Genomic DNA, 8,328 nt, shown 5'->3' on the forward strand with positions numbered 1-8,328 from the left:
TGTCAAATTTTGTTTGATAATCGCTCCTGTGAAGCGCCTTGGGACGTTTTTCTACTACGTTAAAGGCGCTATATAAATGCAAGTTGTAGAGACAAACCGACCAGGGCCTCAACCCGCCTGAGCGTGGGTTGGTGGAGGGAGGGGTGGTGGTGAGCTGGAGGGAGAGAAAATCAGCCAGGGTTCCTGAAACACTCAATGTTAATACTGTCGGGTGTGCGCTCGCCAGGATCTCAATGTGATCCGTTTCCCCCCCAAGTATCGTAAAACAGCATCGTGATCATCCCCGCCCACCCATCCTGGGGAGGTCTAACCCATCCCGTCCTGAACTCTACACCCAATGCCTTACCCAACCCTACATTAAGTCCACCCCCAGGCCCCAAACCACCACTCCCTCCCCACTTTCCTGGGTTGGCTGCTCAGGGCACACCCTGATCTCTATCCCATGACGAAGAGCTGGAACGTGCTTGTGCACATGTCTGGGTGAGGGCAGGATCGGGTGCACTCCGCGCGCCCTCCACGGTCGAATATGCTGTCAACACTCACTCTCGCTGAGGGCGGGGGAATTACACCCACTGGGTGGGGGGGGGGGGAAATGAGGAAGCATTACGGGGGGTTTTGTTGGGCCATAAGAGCAAACCACTCACTATTACAAGTGCCCGAGGTGAACTGCCTGGCCTCGGCTCATCGAGCCAATCCTGCTCTCTAACCGGCTGCCGGCGGAGTCGCCGAGCGGGGAAGCAGGAACTTGCGGCGGGTGGAAATCGTGGTGAAGAGCCTGGGTCCGAGCCAGTCCAGGGCAGTGTCGCTCGGCACGTAAACACGCCCGGCATGGCGAAGGGGCAGCGCAGCTCCTGAGCATTTTTAATACCCGGTGATTAAAAGGTTCAGCGTCTCACAGGCCCTGTCTGATTGCTGGGTGAACTCCATTATTCTTTTTATAGACTCATCCCATAAACCTGCAATTATGTCATTTCCTGCCTAGTTTCACGTTTTCATTTACATTTTACAGCAACGTCTGTAGTTACAGGCAGCAGTCTGCACTGGCTGTAGCTACAGGCAGGCGCCTGCACTGGCTGTAGCTACAGGCAGGCGCCTGCACTGGCTGTAGCTACAGGCAGGCGCCTGCACTGGCTGTAGCTACAGGCAGGCGCCTGCACTGGCTGTAGCTACAGGCAGGCGCCTGCACTGGCTGTAGCTACAGGCAGGCGCCTGCACTGGCTGTAGCTACAGGCAGGCGCCTGCACTGGCTGTAGCTACAGGCAGGCGCCTGCACTGGCTGTAGCTACAGGCAGGCGCCTGCACTGGCTGTAGCTACAGGCAGGCGCCTGCACTGGCTGTAGCTACAGGCAGGCGCCTGCACTGGCTGTAGCTACAGGCAGGCGCCTGCACTGGCTGTAGCTACAGGCAGGCGCCTGCACTGGCTGTAGCTACAGGCAGGCGCCTGCACTGGCTGTAGCTACAGGCAGGCGTCTGCACAGACAGGCAGACGGCCGCGCTGGCCGCAGTTGCAGGTAAGCATCTATACTGACTGTAGTTACCGGTGCGCGTCTGCGCCCGGCTCTAGTTACCGGTGGGCGTCTGCGCCGACTGTAGTCACTAATGGTGTAGTTACGGACTAGCGTCAACTCTGACTGCCATTATGGGGATACGGGTACAGTTTTAGAGACAGGCGAGTGCATCAACTGTAGTTACAGGCGCAGATGCAGACAGGTGTCTACACTAACTACAGTTAGAGATGCTACACTTACATAGTCTGGCGCCTGTACACCGTTTGTAGTTCAGACTAGACACGGGTACATTACACGCACAGGCATCTGCGCTGACTGTAGATTCGGGTGTAGTTACATGGACAGGTTTCTACGCTGATTGTAATTGCAGGAGAGACAAATACAGAGACAGAAGTCTGCACCGATTGTAGGTACAGTCACACAGGCGGGGCTGTGTGCTGAACGCAGTACTGTAGAGGAATACACCAGAGCAGGGACGGGGTTGGAAGAGGCACAAAGGTGGAAGTGAAATTATGCAAGTTTGAATCCTGGCAGGGAAGCAGTAATGGCTGTTCCCAATAGATCATTCATTTCTTTACACATTAACTAAACCCTCAAACTGGTACAAACTGCCGTACATCTCACACAAATAGAAGATGTCCCAGGACCGTGACACACGGGGACTCATTAGACAGAAGAGAGAGAGAAAGCGTAAGAACTTGCATTTATATGGCGCCTGTCCCGACCTCAGGACGACCCACGGTGCTTTACAACCAAAGAAGTACTTTATGAAGTGTAGTCACTATTGTAATGTAACAAACACGGCAGCCAATTTGTGCACAGCAAGCTCCCACAAACAACAATGAGATAATGACCAGATCATCTGCTTTAGTGATGTTGGTTGCGGGGTAAATATTGTCCGAGGACACCGGGGAGAACTCCCCTGCTCTTCTTCCAATACTGCCATGGGATCTTTTACATCCACCTGAGAGGGCAGATGTTTAACGCCTCATCCGACGGTGTAGCGCTCCCTCAGTGCTGCACGAGGAGTGTCAGCCTGGATTACGGGCTCAGGTTTCTGGAGCGCGAGCCAAGACTGACAGCTAATTTGGCGTTATCACTCTCTAGAATCTTTTTTACTGATTCAGTAGTACATGCGTCAGAGAAAAAACTTTCGTGCCAGATCAGCCCAATAGAACAAAAGCAACAGGACCGATACAGCTAACCAGATGATGCACGGTTGTACAAAATTAGACATCGAATCATGAAAGGAGCATTTACAGAGCTCAACAAGAGAACCATACAAGGGCACAATTCTCTGCTGCTGAACAGGTTCGGTATGCATTTGCAATTTTGATCAAAACTGTAATAACATTTTTTTTAAAAAAAGTGTCAAATTTATGTACGCACAGTCCACAGCAAGATCAGACTTCACAAGTCATCGACATCGTGCTGGATTTTCATCGAAAGGATACCAGAATCCCTCAGCGTTGGTCCCTAGCACACTTAAGTCATAAACGGAGTTTCTACTCCGCAGTTCCTGGGCTCTCTACCAAGCTACGCCACTGCCCTCCCACGGTCGATCAACACTCACTGTCCAGCAGTGTCAGCCCTGGCAGCACTCTCGCCTCTGAGTCAGAAGGTCGTGGGTTCGAGCCCCACTCCAGAGACTTGAGCGCATAATCCAGGCCGACACTCCCCAGTGCCAGTACCGAGGGAGCGCTGCACTGTCGGAGGGGTCGCCTTTTGGATGAGACGTTAAACCGGGGCCCCCGTCCGCCCTCTAAGGTGGACGTAAAATGCCCCACGGCCACTATTTCGAAGAAGTGCAGAGAAGTTCTCCCTGGTATCCTGGCCAACATCACTAAAACACATTATCTGGTCATTATCACATTGCTGCTTGTGGGACCTTGCTGTGCGCAAATTGGCTCCTGCTTCTCCCTACATTACAACAGTGACTACACTTCAAAAGTACATAACTGGTTGTAAAGCACTTTGGGACATCCTGAGCTCGTGAAAAGCGCTATAAGATTGCAAATTCTTTCTTTCTTTGCCGCAGCGTGAACTCGGGCTGTGATGCACCCCTGGTCGAACGACGCTCGCTGTCCGTTGGATTTCCGGCCAAGGTACCAGAGCTCAGCCAATGCCACATGCTCACACATACACATGAGTCAGCGCCTTCAGGAGAAGGCTGAGAGCAGGGACAAAAGATCAGAGACAAAGGGTAGTTACGCAAACCCATCACCAACCAGCCAGTGCCTAAGCATCAGAGAGAATTACTGCAACGCACCTGCTTAGCAGACAGTGCAAGCCTCCGAGTCGGCTCCCAAGAGGACGCAAAGAGAAGGATTTAGCCTCAGTGTCCCCCCCCCAGCTTGCTCTCTCCCGGCTCCTCCGTCTCCCAAACTGAAAGCCAGCAGTGAGCAGCCACCGCATAGTCTTGTGGCACAGTACAATTACAGGAGGTGCCCAAACAATGTACACAGCGGCCAACCCTGCACTACAAAAGGGCTTTAGAAAAAAGCGTCTTCCTGAAATCACTTCCTTGGAAATATACTGCCATTTTATCAATTCTCAAAGCCGAAGCTTTCTTTGTGCATGTGTATTGTTTTCTTGTTTTAAGTGCTTGCCATCTGCAGCGAACACAACGCACGCAAGCAAAGGCGGGGGGAGAGCGAGACGTGGGAACTGCACCCCGAGAAAGGGGGTCATTTCATAGCTGGGGGCCTTCTGGAATTCTCTCCTCTCTCCCCTCCATCCTGGCACCCCCCTCCCCCCCCAACCTTTGCTGGAGTCTGGTTCCACGGCAACTGCCAGCTTGCCGAGGCGGCCATTCATCACACGTGAGCTCAGGTGGTGACTACCGGCGGGCTGTTCAACCGCAGGTAGCATCGCAGTTGAACTCGAACCGGCATGTGCAGGAGTCATTAACCAGTGATCAGAAGCAGAAACTCGGGACGGCTTCCTCCCTCCGCCCCACCCGCAAGAATGCTGAGGTAAACCGCAGTGCCTCCGCTACCACCTCCCTCACACCCTCTCCCCAACCCCTTCAGCTCAGCTAACACCACATGATTTAAGCTCCCTGTCTTTTTTCCTGTATTCTTCCAAAAATCCCCTTAAAACAATTTACATTTATTAGCACCTTTCACGACCACTAGATGTCCCAAAATGTTTCACAGCCAACGAAGGTCTTTTTGAAATGTAGTCACTGTTGTAATGTAGAGAAACGCAGCAGCTGATTTGCGCACAGCATGATCCCACAAACAGCAATGAGATAAATGACCAGACAATCTGTTTCGGTGATGTTGGTTGAGGAATAAATATTGGCCCAGGACGCCGGGGAGAACTCCCCTGCTCTTCTTTGAAAAGTGTCATGGGATCGTTTACGTCCATCTGAGAGGGGCAGACGGGGCCTCGGTTTAACGTCTCATCCGAAGGTTGGCACCTCTGACAGTGCAGCACTCCCTCAGTACTGGCACTGGGAGTGTCGGCCTGGATTATGCGTTCAAGTCTCTAGAGTGGGGCTCGAACCCACAACCTTCTGACTCAGAGGCGAGAGTGCTACCCACTGAACCACGGCTGACATCACGTATGACGCTGTGGAATGTGTCGGGCACACCAAAAGCAAAACATTTACTCAAACAGAGATAAATCCAACACACTTTCCGAAAAGCCCACACTAAATCCTACAAGCCTTATGCTTTGTGGCGATTAACTCAAAACTATTTAATTGATCGGTAACTAGAGGGAATCAATTTAAGATCATTATTAAAAGAACAAAGGGAGAGATTAGGACAATTTATTTAACACGGAGGTCATGAATGTGCAATCAAACACAGTGAGGGAAGCAGAAACCATCATAAAAGGGAAGTGGGGAAATATATCAAAAAGAAAAATTTAAAAAAAGATGTGGAGGGAAAGGGCAGGGGAATGAGAATAAGTGAAGAGCTCTTACAGAAAGCCGGCCTGGTACGATGGGCTGAATGGGGAATGTGACAGGGGAGAGCTCTTTAAAAGATCCCATGGCACTATTTTGAAGAAGAGCAGGGGGCTTCTTCCCGGTGTCCTGGTCAACATTTATACCTCAACCAACATCACAAAAAAAAAACAGATTATCTGGTCATTTATCTCATCGTTGTTTGTGGGATCTTGCTGTGCGCAAATCGGTTGCCGTGTTTCCCTACATTACAACAGCGACTAGGCTTCAAAAAGTGCTTTGATGGCTCTGAAGCGCTTTGGGACACCCAGAGGTTGTGAATCGCGCTGTATAAATGCAAGCCTTTCTTATTTTCTTTCAGAGAGCTGGCACTGGCACGACAGGCCTAATGGGGAAAGGGCAGGGGAATGGGACCGAGGGGAGAGCTCTTTCGGTGAGAGGGAACAGGCGCGATGGGCCGAGCGGCCTCCTCCTGTGAAAACAAGGCTCGAATTTGACCCGAGTGATGAGTCATGGTCCCTGGGTGATGAGTCTGCCTCCATCTCCTCAGGGAGTCTGGGTGGAATTCCCCAGCATTTTCTTGGATTAGTTGCAGGTCCTTCCCACCCCACCCCTCGAACCCCTCCCAGGAGAGGGCTTAGTTAAGGGGCGGGTTAAATAGTGTGCCAAGTTGCCTGTTTGACTGGCTGGGCTTGATGAATGCTGTACGTTTCACCTATTTGTACACATCAGGTAGGTTTAGAAAGCACTCAAGCTCACCTCCAGTTGGCCAGAGAGCGAGGAGCCCCACTCAGGTTCTCCATCAGGTGGCCATGACGGTATAACTGCATACCTAGAGCAAGTCCTGTATGCAAAGGACCCGCTTCACAAACCCATTGACTCTCACACAGCGAGGGGTCAGAGACTGGGGGTTATATTCATGGTCACACACCATTACTAGAGCGCGGATCGGGGGAGCGGAGTGCAGGAATTGGTGAGAGGAGAGTGAGGGAGGTGGAGTGGGGATTGGGGTTCGGGGGAAGGTGGGGAGCTGGGATCGGCGGGGGATCTGGAATAGGGGAGTATCTGGGAGAGGGGGTTTCTGGGGATAGGGGGGATTGGGACATGGGGGATCTGGGATCAGAAGTATGGGGGGTATCTCGGATAGGGGGAAGGCGGGGATCGGGAGGATCTGGAATAGAGGGCAACTGGGATCAGGAGTATCTGGGAGAAGAAACATCGGGAATGGGGGGATCTGGGAGAGGGGGATCTGGAATATGGGGCTATCTGGATCAGGAGTTATTTGGGAGAGGGAATATCGGGGATATGGGGGTATCAGGAACAGGGGGAGATGGGATCAAAGGGATCTGGGAGAGGGAATATCAAGAATATGGGGATCTGGGATCAAAGGGATCTGGGAGAGGGAATATCAGGAATATGGGGGTATCAGGAATAGGGGTATCTGGGATCAGGAGTTATCTGGGAGAAGGGATATGGGAGTATCTGGAATAGGGGGAGCTGGTAGAGGGGGAGCTGGGATCAGGAGTTATCGGGGAGAGGGAATATCGGGGATATGGGGGTATCAGGAACAGGGGGATCTGGGATCAGGAGTTATCGGGGAGAGGGTATATCGGGGATATGGGGGTATCAGGAACAGGGGGATCTGGGATCAGGAGTTATCGGGGAGAGGGTATATCAGGGATATGGGGGTATCAGGAACAGGGGGATCTGGTAGAGGGGGAGCTGGGATCAGGAGTTATCGGGGAGAGGGTATATCGGGGATATGGGGGTATCAGGAATAGGGGGAGCTGGTAGAGGGGGAGCTGGGATCAGGAGTTATCTGGGAGAAGGGATATGGGAGTATCTGGAATAGGGGGGGATCTGTGATCGGGGGAGATGGGATCGAAGGGATCCGGGAGCGGGGGAAGCTGCGATCTGAGATTGAGGGGATCTGGGACTGGAGGGTGGGGGGATGCGGGAGAGGGGGGGGGGGATGCGGGAGAGGGGGGGGGGATCGGTCTAGGCGGGAGCGGGGGGTCAGGAGGCTCCCCGAGGCCGTGTTGGGGGCAGCGGGCCCTCAGCGACACTCACCCAGATAAAGCTCCACATCACATGGCATTGAGCGGCCCCACAGTGCGACGACGGCTCCTCTCTCCCCGGCCCCGGCCCCGGCCTGTCGCCCGGCCCCGGCTCCCCGATCCCTCTTGTCGCCCGGCCCCCCACCCCGGCTCGAAGGCGGCTCCTGTCGCTCGGTGCCCCCCACCCCCCGGCTCTATCTCCGCGCTCTCTCCCTCACTCGGTCGGTCGTCGGTCGGTTGGTGCGAGGCAGGAATCTCTTAAAGGCGCAGCGCCCCCAGCAGCCGGCAGCATGTGGAGCCTCCAGCCCCTCCCCCTCGACAAGCCCCTCCTCCCCCTGCCAAGCTCCTCCCCCTCGACATGCCCCTCCTCCCCCTGCCAAGCCCCTCCTCCCCCTCGACAAGCCCCTCCTCCCCCTGCCAAGCCCATCACACCCCGCCCGCCCCCCCCCCCAGGCACGGTTGGACCCCAAATACCATTGAGGTCGTGGGTCCGTTAAAACCTTTTCATAATTCATTCTCGGGGATGTGGGCGTCGCTGGCAAGGCTGTCTTTGTTGCCCCATCCCCAGTTGCCCCCCCCCACTTGAGAAGATGGCGGTGGGCCTTCTTCTTGACCCGCTGCAGTCCGTGTGGTCACGGTGCTGTCGGGGAGGGAGTTCTAGGATTTTGACCCGACGACGATATATATGTCCCAAGAGTTGTTAGCCGTGGCTCGGTAGGTAGCACTCTCGCCACTGAATCGGATAGGTTGTGCGTTCAAGACCCGCTCCCAGAGACTTGAGACTAGACTAACGCTCCAATGCGGTACTGAGGGAGTGCAGCACGGAATCATAGAAAGGTTACAGCAC

At 53.9% G+C, this 8,328-nt stretch overlaps 1 protein-coding gene across 1 annotated transcript in view; it reads right to left on the reverse strand.

The window, feature by feature from the left end:
- LOC137302419 (polyamine-transporting ATPase 13A3-like) overlaps window positions 1–7,571 on the reverse strand; it is a 74,602-nt gene extending 67,031 nt beyond the window's left edge. The window contains exon 1 of the mRNA XM_067972070.1: window positions 7,495–7,571. The gene's annotated coding sequence lies outside the window, so the exon portion shown is untranslated. The remainder of the gene's footprint in view (window positions 1–7,494) is intronic.
- Between the last annotated feature and the right edge of the window lie 757 nt (window positions 7,572–8,328).

This window comes from Heptranchias perlo, chromosome 35, assembly GCF_035084215.1.
Source record: "Heptranchias perlo isolate sHepPer1 chromosome 35, sHepPer1.hap1, whole genome shotgun sequence".
NCBI classification, from domain to species: domain Eukaryota; kingdom Metazoa; phylum Chordata; class Chondrichthyes; order Hexanchiformes; family Hexanchidae; genus Heptranchias; species Heptranchias perlo.